Consider the following 12,233-nt stretch of genomic DNA (forward strand, 5'->3'; position numbering starts at 1 on the left):
TTGAAAGTTACATAAAGAAATGTGAAAAAATTGTATTTAAAACATATTTTTGTAACATATAAGCATTAATTCAATGTAAAGCATCACCAGATTTATTATCATTTGAAAATTACTGTTGAGATCTATCAAACGAAAGCGAGTTATTGAAAATCGGACGGTTCATTCAAAAGTTATTCAAACTTTAACACTTAAGCACCGTATATTAAACCGTTAAAACGTGTAAAACCAAAACATTTCAATCAAATGTTGATTGTATTCAATGTGTGTGATGTATGTGTGTATGTATGTATGTATGTATGTATGTATGTATGTATGTATGTATGTATGTATGTGTGTATGTATGTGTGTATGTATGTATATGTGTGTTTGTGATGACGATTTGCAATTTTGAAATTTGCATTGAAATTCAAGGAGAGTGTGAAACATGTCAATTGTCTGAAGTTTTCGAAGCCTCTTAGTGGAATGTGGAATACGAACTCTGAAATTAAAGAAAAGAAAAAACTTTTTCCGACTGAATTCCAATATTTAAAATTTATTCGCGACAGATACGTATACACTTCGAAATAAGACACTGATGAAGCCTGCACGTTGTAGGCGAACTATGCATCTGTCGCAAATAAATATTAAATACAGTAGGATTTCGAATTTGGCAACAAATGCGTGTCGCCTATGTTGCTAAAATCGAAACCGTGCCAAAATCGAGACCCTTTTTGATATGACAAAATTGAATGTAAATGCATTGGAAATTAACTAAATGTTATTAATCAACGATTGCAACCTTTTTCACAAAATCCGCCAAGACCTATCCATGCGGTGTAAGTAAGTTTTTGGTGACCTACGGTAAGACATAATCCTACGGCAATAAAAATATTATTGTTCGAAACATTCTATGATCGCAAACTTTTTTTCATGTACACACTTAGGGCAATATTTTGAAGTAGGACTACTTCTTTGATTTCTATATTGGGGTGCACTTTAGAAAAACGAAAAGGGAACATGTAACGAAAAGTGGTTACGGTTTGCACGCTTATAACTCAGTCATCCGTCAACAGATTCTAGAGGTATTGGTATCAATCGATTGGAAATTTTTCAAAAAATCCATAACAATACAATAGATTCCATGTTTCCCAAACAGACGTTTAATAATTGAGAAAATATTAGACGTATATTCATTATTTCATTATTTTCATGTTTTTGCCTTCCCACGCCAATGCTTCCCTAGCACAGATGACAGAAACATATACGAGATGAGCTATGGGTTAAGCTGACCTTTGATTGTATTTAATTTACGCTCTATACAATCCGCGCGAAAATTGTTGCTTCAGTGGGTGCTGCTTGCTCGGAATAAGGCATCGAAGACATTCAAATTCACCAAGCAAGACGCCAACAAACCGAAGAAGTAACCGACTCGCCCGCCAGCGAACGGTATGGTTTTTGCTGCTATCAATACCCAGTAAAATCAATGGATCCTCGCTGCAAGCCGTTAGAAGTAAATCGCCACTAGCCACAATTGTGACGTTCCAAGGTTGGACACATTTGTGAAAAAGGTTTTGAAATTAGCTGTCGAAAAGCTGGTCCAAACAAAAAGAACAGGCGCTTCCGATTTGTTCAAGGTTGATAAAACGGACGAAAACAATATCTTTGCTAACTGCTGCAAAGGCGGCTCCGATTAAAGCTGTACTACTGGAGTAAATATGCGGGTGCCCCCGAACAATAATCTACTAAGCCAATGAAAACCGTAGCAAAGGCACCGAAAGCCCCAGTCAAAGGAAGTCGTTCCAGCGGAGAAGGTGCCCGAAAAAAACTCTTGCCTAGATGTAAATTTCCTTGATTTGCATTACTAATATCTGGTAGAAAACAATCAGTTCTTTTAAGAACTACTAAATAAAAGTATACGAAGCAGTTAAATTGATTTTTCTCACATTTTAAAGTGATGTTGGCAGTTTAGTATGAGCGTTCGAAGTATGAGAACGTCAGAAATTACATGTTTAAACTGTATTAAGACAAACCTTCCGAAGAATATTTCTGAACAAAATTGTTCATATACCTACACATGCAAAATAATACGAATTTAAGATTCTTTCTAAAAGCATGAAACGAGTAAGCCACATTATCTGGCAAAAGAAAACTGCGCCACTTCGTAATTCGAGACTAAGCGTTTAGTGAGAAAATCGAATTGCATCTTCATTTATATATTAGGCCCTAAAAAGGGCTAATTGTTGTATAGTTACAGAAGCCTGACCAGATACATTTACTATAGGCCGGTATACTTTGGTACCTTCCGAGACGACGCGCTTGGCAAACTCACCCGGCACAACCACACACAACTGTGAGTGCACGTCTGCCATGCCCGTTGCCGTGCCATCCCTGTCGGCATTAAATGAAAGAAAATAGCGTTGCTCTCCTATAGTGGCGTGGCTTCTTCTTCTTTTTCCTATCGCGCTTTGCGGCCTTTCCACTGGTTTTCGGTGGCATGAAGACGATGCTTCATATTAGGTTGCTCTGCAGAAACTGGTAGCTCTTCATTAAGGAAGCACCGGACACCGGTTTTGTTCAAACAATGTACGGAGTACGGTTTCGCTGTACCGCCTTTCTTTCGTGTCTATGATTCTCTGCCCTACGTTGATCCGCCTTTGTTACAACTTGCTGCCGTTTGCTCTGGTATATAATCAGAAGTAAGCCGGCGAACGGCATCATTTTCGCATTGGCATCGGTACGGTACAGAGCAGACAGCAGAGAGTTGCGGTTATATCTCCCTCACTGGACTCGGCAAACTGGTAAAACGCAGCGCAGCGGCATGCGGCAGCAGCAGCAGCGGATCATTGTTTGGTGTAGAGTGCGCCGAACGCGTTGGTACTGGAGCATTGATCTATTATCAGCTGTATTAGAATATTTGGTTGCGGGAGCGGAAGAGCTTGAATCAATGGAAAATGCTCTGTTCGGTAACCATTGTCACCATTGCCCTGGGAGGTGTTGTTTCAAACATTCAAGCCATTCTGCTGGCCGGATTTTCAACCACATAAATTACCACAACCCGTCCTTTTTAGGACGAACAAATTTGTTTATGAAGAGATGAAAATTTTCTGTATACTAAATTTCTTTAATTAAATTTCCAAATGTCGTTGATTCTTGAAATCATGAAGAATTTCTTCCGATTTTATCTATAAAACGTTAAATATGTGGTGACTCAGTATGCGGTCTTCTAACTCATGACGTTGCTTTAATTTTATTTTTGCCTTCCCACGCCAACGCTTCCCTAACACGGATGACAGAAATATATAGGAGAAGAGCTATGGATTAAATTCCCTTTGAATCAAAGGGATCAAAGTTTGATTGTATTTAATTTACGCTCTATAGAATCCGCTCGAAAATCGTTGAGCTTCAGCTGTTCTTCCCCGGAATAAGGCAACGAAGACATCCAAATTCACTAAGCGAGACGCCAATAAACCGAAGAGTCAACGGATCTTCGTTGCAAGCCGTCTAGAAGTATATCGCCGCCAGCTACAATTGTGACGTTTCAAAGTTGGACACATTCGTGAAAAAGGCTTTGAAGTTAGTTTTCAACAAGAGAAAGCTAGTCCAAACAAAGAACTGGCGCTTCCGGTTCGTTTGCCTACCAAACTTGCTAGCGAGAAGCAAGATTACTAAGTCAATAAAGACCATAGCAAAGGCTTCGAAAACTCCAAAGCCAAAAGAAGTTCTAACGGAGAATGCGGTCCGAAAAAAGCTGCTGCCAAGCAGTAAATTTCTTCGATTTGTATTATTAACAGCTGGTAGAAAACAATCAGTTCTTTTAAGAACTACTGAATAAGTATATGAAGCAGTTGAATTGATTTTGCGAACGGCATCATTTTCGCGTTGTTTGGGTTACAAATAATAATGAGAGTTACGACTTTATCTCCCTGTCCGGATCCGGACGCGGCAAAGGTGGTAAAACTCGGCAGCAGCCGATTATTGTTTGGTGTGGAGTGGAAATTACGCCGACCGTGTTGGATTCGAAACATCGATCTATTATTGTCAATTGCAAGGAAAATTGTCCAATCAATAAGTGCGCAATCGCTCATAAAAGTACTATTTTAGCTTAAATCGTTTCGGTCTCTTCGGCGCACTTATTGCTTGGAAGATAACGAAAAAGTGCGCCGAAGATCGAAACGATTTAATGCAAAATAGCACTTTATGAGCGATATCGCACTTTGGATGGTACAATTTTACTTGCAATTGACAATAAGCTGCTATAATAGAATATTAAATATGCTAAAAACCCAAAGTTTGGTCGCGGAAGCAAAGGGTTTAAATTGGTGGGAATAGTGATGTCCGAAATTTTCAATTATTCGATTACCGATTAATCGGTGAGCCTTGTCTGCACTAATCGATTAATTCAACTATTCGTGCTAGAGAGCTTTCTGACAGCTCAAGCACCCACACTAGCGAACACGAAATACGAGTGTATATACATGATGTTTACCTCATTTTGGGGAACAGCTGATGCTGGAGGAACAAACCGGTCAAATTTTTCATCCTGTTCCAAATTCAAGCACATATTTTGAAAATTTGCTGGTATTTAAGCCAGCAGAAGACGAAACTCATTCTGTACCTTGGTGACAAAGGAATGCATCTCTTTTGTTTACTGTAGTTGTTTGCCTCATTTTCAAGCACCAATACACACATAACTGGAAAGGTCTAGTGGTCTTCGATTAGAAATATTCGCATATTTCTTTGCATAATTCGATTAACCGAACGATTATGAACGATTACCGAGCATTATTCGGGGATTATACGTACTGATTGAACTATTCGATTAATTCAACTACTCGTGCTGGCATTATTCGATTAAAAATTATTCGAATATTCCTTGTGTTATTCGATTAGTTGAATTAATCGAACGATTAACGGACATCACTAAGCCCATCTGAAGGACGAAAGTTGACAATGGACACTACGAGTCAGAAATTTGAGAATTAGAGATTAATGAACAGACCTTTTCAGGTCCACCATATAAATTAGCTGAAGAGTTGAAATTATGAATTTCTCACATGTAAGAACACAATTCTTTAATGCGCAACTTGAGCATCTATATATGAAATTCACACAAAAATCACCGGCTTTAGCATTGGGAGACGAATTGCGCTACATTCGTAGTCCTACTTCAAGCCTGCGCCCGTGCCACTAGGCATGGATCCTTATACTTTTTTCGTCATTTAAAGTAATGCGGAAACTGACTGATATTTAAGCATCAGCATTTTTGGCTCGAGCGGCACGTTTCGATATTTAAGCATACTTTTGGAAGTAAAATATTTTGTGTTGCCAAAAACGGATACTTTTGTTGCCAAAATCGAACATTGCCAAATTCGAAATCCCACTGTAGTGGGATTCAATCGGAAAAAGTTTTTTCTTTTCTTTAATTTAAGATTTCGATTGTCATTTTAATAAATAAATAATAAATAAATAAATTTTCTTCACTTGCTGTAACTCGCAATTAGACAAGAAAAGCAAAAAGCGAAGAAAAGCATTAATTTAAGCATTTAGATATAGTGGTGTATAGGATTTAATATACTAATGGATTGATTTTTCCAGATAAACTTATATAAATTGCAAACAATTTTTGCGCATCAATAGATGCTGTTTCCAATCAATAAATACTAGAGCTTAGAAATTTTATATAAAAATAGGAGCAAAACATTGTACGGTAGTAATTTTGTACGATTTGTTTTCGTTAGTGACACTTTAAAAGACAGAAATCTTATGTCATGCATCATATTTCAATAAATAAATCGAATTGACAAGCACTGGAAATCACATCGATCATATTTCCCATTCTCAAGCATGTTTATGGCACAGCTTTTGCACTATTCGACCTCATCTTGTTTTCCTAACCCTCTAACGGGATACATTGTACAAACGATGCGATCAAGCTAATGACTATCTTTTCATGAAAGTACATTCAAAAGAAGCTTAAGTTTTGATTTTCATGCAAAAATAATTATCTGAAGGAGCGTCAGCTAAGAAATATTTCCATTTCTCTTTTTTTATATCTAATGCTCTATTCAGTTATTTTTTCTAATTCAGATATATTGCAAAATTGAAGCCAAGCAAACTAATAGTAAAATTTTGAGATCAACCATTTTGTTGTAGATATCCTTTTTCTTCAAAATCGAAATATGATAATAATTTTTCTGAACTCTTGTTTTCCAAAGATGCTAACTTTTGAGCGCATGGTATTAATATCAAAATATCAAAAAATCTGCTATGAACACATATTTCATATTGTCAATTCAAAACAAGTTTCGTATGTGGCTCTAAGGCCTGAATGTTAAGGCTGTCTATATATATATATTCATTCAAGTCTGCAAAAATTATCTTTTGTGTTTACATTATGTTTCTATAAATCACGTAAATGTTATAAAACTAAATAATATGTTCATCAAGTAACATAAATGACGCTTACAAGTATTTCTGCACCCAAGGAAAGAAAATATAATTATTGTACGCAATAGTTGAATCAATATATATATAGAATGCCAGTGTCGCTGCAGTGCTCGTGGTAAACATCACACATTTGAAAATTACGTATTTACACTGTATGCGCATATGTGTGAGTGATCGATTCGAAACGGGAATCTGATTGTCAAACTAAAAAGGCAACCCAATAAAAAATCCTTCTGCTTTTCCGTAAATCACGTAGGATAAATCACCCGATTTGGTCGTTTTGGGGTATTTCGTCGGCAGGAAAATTTTCTATTGGGCAATTTGACAATGTAGTTATATATATAGTTATATATATTATATATATTGATTATACTTACGCAATACGTTGTGAATTTGACTGGCAAATAAGAATTTTGAGGAATACAGAACGGATATTTCAAAATATAGTCAAGTTAATTAGAGATGTTCCTGAGAAATTAAATAGTGATTATTGTGGCAGTAGAAAGGCTAGGTCACGCCGCTAGGTGGATTAATTCGGGTTTTTAGAATATGTAGAATATGGTGCGGCATAAGTGCAACGTCTTAAGTTTAAAAAGCTAGATGGTATAAACTCGACAATAACACATATTTAATATTATTTTTATTACTAATATTATTATTAATATTAGTACAACCACATTTAATCATAAATTATAAGGAGCGATAAAACCGGTTTCAGTTAGAATTTGGTGGTAGAAATAACGTACAAAAACGGGAAGGATGTCATTTTGCAGGTTTTTTTAAGAGCTTTAAGGGAAAAAGTAAGGAAATTATTCGTCAGTTGTTCGGAAGAATTTTCGAACTGTTCGTGTGATACCACCCATCATTTTCTGCCCAGTACTGCTGATAATCGTATTTGCTACTTTGTTTCACTTTTTCATTTGAGCTGGTTTTTTGATGTTTCTGCCACATTTCTTCAGTTTGCCTTTGATGATTGCCCAGTATCTCTATGGGACGAAAATCCGGACAATTCGGATTGACTTTTTTTGATGAAATCGATCTTGTTCTTATATACCACTAGACGACTTCCCGGATGTAATGGTAGCTTGTCAAGTCAGGTCAGAACTTCACCGGACCTTTGTGTGATCGAATGAATGGCAACATCCTGTTCTAAAGACACTCCTTCTTGTAAACTTTTCCCTTCATTGTTGTCCCAGTGATGAAAACTTTGCTTTCTCTCCACAACTACAGATCTCTTGCCAAATCATTGTCCAGCAAAATGCATTCTTTGTACTTGGTCAACACTTGCGTATTAAAAAATTATCGACGGCACACAGTGGGTCAGATTGACCCGACACTCGGACAAAACCTCATAACTTCTTTTATGTGCTTCGTAGAGCTTTATTGTCTTCAGCAACATGCATTGTTATAAAATTTCGCATCTTTCTATAAATTTTAAGTAGCTGTATTTTTGTTCCTATAGATGGCGTTGAAGTTTAACTTTTTAAATAATGACTTTAAAAATGTTGTGTCTTCAGAAATGTTGTTTGTCCTGTAAAGGTACGTAAAGTTTCTGAACATACCAAAATTGTAGGACTTACAGGAATCAAGTTATAAATATTTTAAATACTCAAACACATTTTTATCATTGCGTAGTCGAAATTGGTAATCGGACGACCTCCTGTACAAATTATCACAAGATCTGTACAAAATATACAAAATTTGTATATCAAGAGTAATTTAGGATTATTATTCTGGTATAGGGTAAATCAACCATTTGTGGACCTTTCTATACATTATTTTGAACTCTTAACGCTAAAAACCCAACCGATGGCACTTACAATATTAGTAACTTTCGAGCCTGAATATATCAATTTATGCTGCAAATCTCTATATTTCACATATTTTTTAAAACAGATTGGAATGTCCATTTTCCTTTTATGGAACCTTGTGGTTTACAATAGAATAACGACCGGGTCCATTATAGGAATTCTAGTGTATTTTGCATGGAGAGGGTCCGCTAATGGCGACTCAATATGATGCCATATTGAGATTGACATTTGAACCATTTTTAATTTGCACATCGTGCAAACCAGCGGGGTTCAAATTAAAAGTTTTCAGATTAAAAACGGTCAAACGAACGGGGGTCCACGGTATATATTTTTTATTCTGGCGGATTTTTGTGCAACTTCTCAAGGGGAACAGTTTTTTCGTTTTATTTTTGTTGATAAACGGGACATTTTTGAATTGCTGCATAATGAAAACCTCCTAGACGGGGCTCGTACAGAAGTTAATCCTGCAACCTTATTCGTTTTCGTGCGCTTTTGCTATCTCAAACACGGCTGATATAAGTGAGTGGGTTGAAATTAGAATCTTGGTTGGATCACAAGAAACAAAAACTGAGCGGTATTATTGCCCTTGAACAATATTCCGTACAAGTGTGATGACCTATAGGTAGTTGGAGAGATGGGTTGCGTCAGTAGAATCAATATATATAGAATGTCAGTGTCGCTGTTTTTCTATAGGACTCATTGTGGTAAACATGGTGCTAACAGTCTGTATCAAGTCTGTGAATCGGGAACTTCGTTGTCAAAGTTGCTCATTGTTATATATCTGTTCTTTATCTGTGCGCTGGTTGGTGCTGTCATCAGTGCGTTCTCCGCTGTGTTTTTATGCCAGTGAAATGGTTTTAAACGTTCTTTTTCTTTTCGTCCGGATGAATAGAATCTCACAACTGCGCCCTTTTGCACCGACTTTTTCAGAAATTTGAAGCAAGCGAAGTTTCCAATCACATTACTTGGCAGCCATAATTGAAATTGTAAACTGGTTGTCAAAGTTTGACAATGAGATTCCTCTTTTGATGAATCTCAGACACACACACACACATTTGCATATATAATGTAAATACATTATCTGAACATGTGTGATGTTTACCACGCGCACTGCAGCGACACTGGCATTCTATATATATTGATTATACTGTTGCGTCCATCTAATCAAATTTTCCCTTTTTCTCTTTTTGTTTTCTCTTTCCACGTTTGCTCCTCAGCGGCGACTCTAATGTTGTTGTGGGGGGTGACGTCTGACGTGGGTCGACCGTAGATGATGGCGACGAAGAGTATGCCATCATGGTCGAGGTGGAGGGCAGATTTGGCAGCGAACAAGACTGATACAAGCAGAGAAGCAGATCAACAGGGATATGAAAAGTATATCAAATGCTCATATAATGTATAGAAGAAGTGGAGTGTCTTGTGAGTTCGGAAATAGTCAAGGTCTGTCATTTCTTCTATTTCGTTATTTGTCGACCAACATTTGAAAGAGGCGGATAAGCCAACTGTCAAACAGAACGAGTGAGAGTTATTTTTTGCTGGAGCAGCATAGGAAAATGAACTCTCACTCGTTCTGTTTGACAGTTGGCTTATCCGCCCCTTTCAAATGTTAGTCGACATTTCATCAGCGACAGACATCAATTCATAATGGCGACAGTGTAGTCCGCACTACAGAAACTATAGGTTACAGAGGCGACGAGGCTCTCAAAATCCGCTAAATTTTGGATCAAAACGGAGAGTTACCTTCATTTGTGATGGTATTCTCCGTTTTGATTAAAAATTTAGCGGTTTTTGAGTGCCTCGTCGTCTCTGTAACCTATATAGTCACTGTAGTCCGACTGACTGTTTCAGCCGTTAACATTAATTCCTTTTTTCAACCTAGGACAAAGCTGGCTCTAGCTGCCCCACATCGTGCAGCAAACGGAATCGGAAACGTGGAAAGAGTAAGAAGCTTGGAAGATGAATTGTTTACCCCCCCAGATAACACAAAATCGTAATAGAAAGTTCACATTAAATCGTTTTCATGTCAATTTCACATTGGAATTGCATAATGATTAGAGTATGTCGAATCGAAGTGAACAATAAGTTATTTTGCAGTCGTGCGTGCCTTCATATACAATTCATGACTCTGAATTATAAAGCAGTATAGACGATTGCAATATTTGATTATATCTCAATCATATATTCAGCAGTATTTAGTTGCGTATTATAAAAACTACGCAAAATAGAATTACAAATAATTGTCAAAGCTTTCGCACGTATATCGCCTCCACTTTGGTACATATATGTTCTTATATGGCGTGAAATATAACTTTTTCGTTCTGATATGATTTCGTATATCTCAGTTGCAATCGAGATATACAAACCAAATGGTTTACTGGGCCCTCAGTTCCATCCGTCTGAATGATAGGTCTGATAAGTATACTCAAAATAACTTTTACGTCCAAATTGCATGAATATTATTGCTGTTGCAATTGCAAACCGTAATAATCGACGTGCGACGTTCGCTTTTATTCATGTGCTGTGTGTCGCAACTATATCGCACGTGGTGCACTGTGGAGATGCCAGAAGTGAAGACATGTCTTCGTTTTGAAGACATTTTTGTTACAAAAAAGTGAAATGTCTTCACTTGAAGACATGTGAAGACATGTCTTCACCATGCAATTTCAATGGGCGGAAAGCCGAAAGCAGACAAATGAAGACATTTTTCCTTGATTCGTGAAGACTTTTCAAAAAATCACCTGGCATCTCTGTCGCACATTGATGCGCTATGAAGTAATTTGCGGTTTCGTCACTAACCAGAATGACATTAGCTGAGGATCGGTTATGTAGGAGTGAGAGGGGAGCGAAGAGTGGAGGAGAGGATCCGGGAGTTTGATATTTGATGTTTTTGATATTATTCCTACTGCAAACAGCCTCAGCGAGGGCCTCAGCTAATGTCAAAAAATCCTTATATGTGTGCGTGGTGGAATACTTCATAGAGCTCTCTGACAACTCAAGCACCCACACTATCAAACACGAAATACGCATGTATATACATGATGTTTACCTCATTTTGAGGAACAGCTGATGCTGGAGGAAGAAACCGAAAAACAGCGATTACTAGTTGTGTTTCTCCATCTGACACACTGCAGAGCACATATTTCGGTCAAATTTTCCATCCTGTTCCAAATTCAAGCACATATTTTGAAAATTTGCTGGTATTTAAGCCAGCGGAAAACAAAATCCATTCTGTACCTTGGTGACAAAGGAATGCATATCTTTTGTTTACTGTTGTTGTTTGCCTCATTTTCAAGCACCAATACACACATAACTGGAAAGCTCTACAGCACACCGCGTGCGACACACAGAATAAGAATAAAACCGAAGGTCGCAAGTCGTTTTTTACGGTTTTCAACTGCAACAGCAATATGTGAATAATTTTTTATCAACTTATTTTGTAGAATTTACGTGAATTCAAAATAGCCCGCACGAATTCTCTTCTTTTGACTTATGGAAATCAGATGGATATTATTTTATTTTTACATTAATATTTTTTTTGGTGTAATATCGAGATGTCGATCTTACGTCGACTCTCAAAGTCTGAAGTGTCGACATGATTGCCAGAGCTGCCAGATATTAAAATGATGCCACTACTTTAAAATGACATCCTTGCCATCCTTGCCTTCATTGTGGCTGCCGTCATCGGCAATGTACGTGGACAATATATGTTTTACCTAGTGTTTTACCTATATAGTGTTCTACCTAGTTTATTAAATTTTTAGTTTTCAAAATTTTTAACAGGAGAATTTGTTATCTTTTCTGTTAACGACTAAGTAATTCAAAAGTAGCAATCTGATGGTGGTAGCAAAAGTCGTTATATTTTCTACTGTGTTTTCTCGATAGGTTTAGCTACATCTCGCGCTGGCTGCACTGTTTAATTGTGTTTGACAAGTGACAACGGTGACAACATTTAAAACTTTTTTTACGTATGTTGTTTGTTATTATTTCTCAGTTTAT

Source organism: Sabethes cyaneus, chromosome 2 (genome assembly GCF_943734655.1).
Source record: "Sabethes cyaneus chromosome 2, idSabCyanKW18_F2, whole genome shotgun sequence".
NCBI classification, from domain to species: Eukaryota; Metazoa; Arthropoda; class Insecta; order Diptera; family Culicidae; genus Sabethes; species Sabethes cyaneus.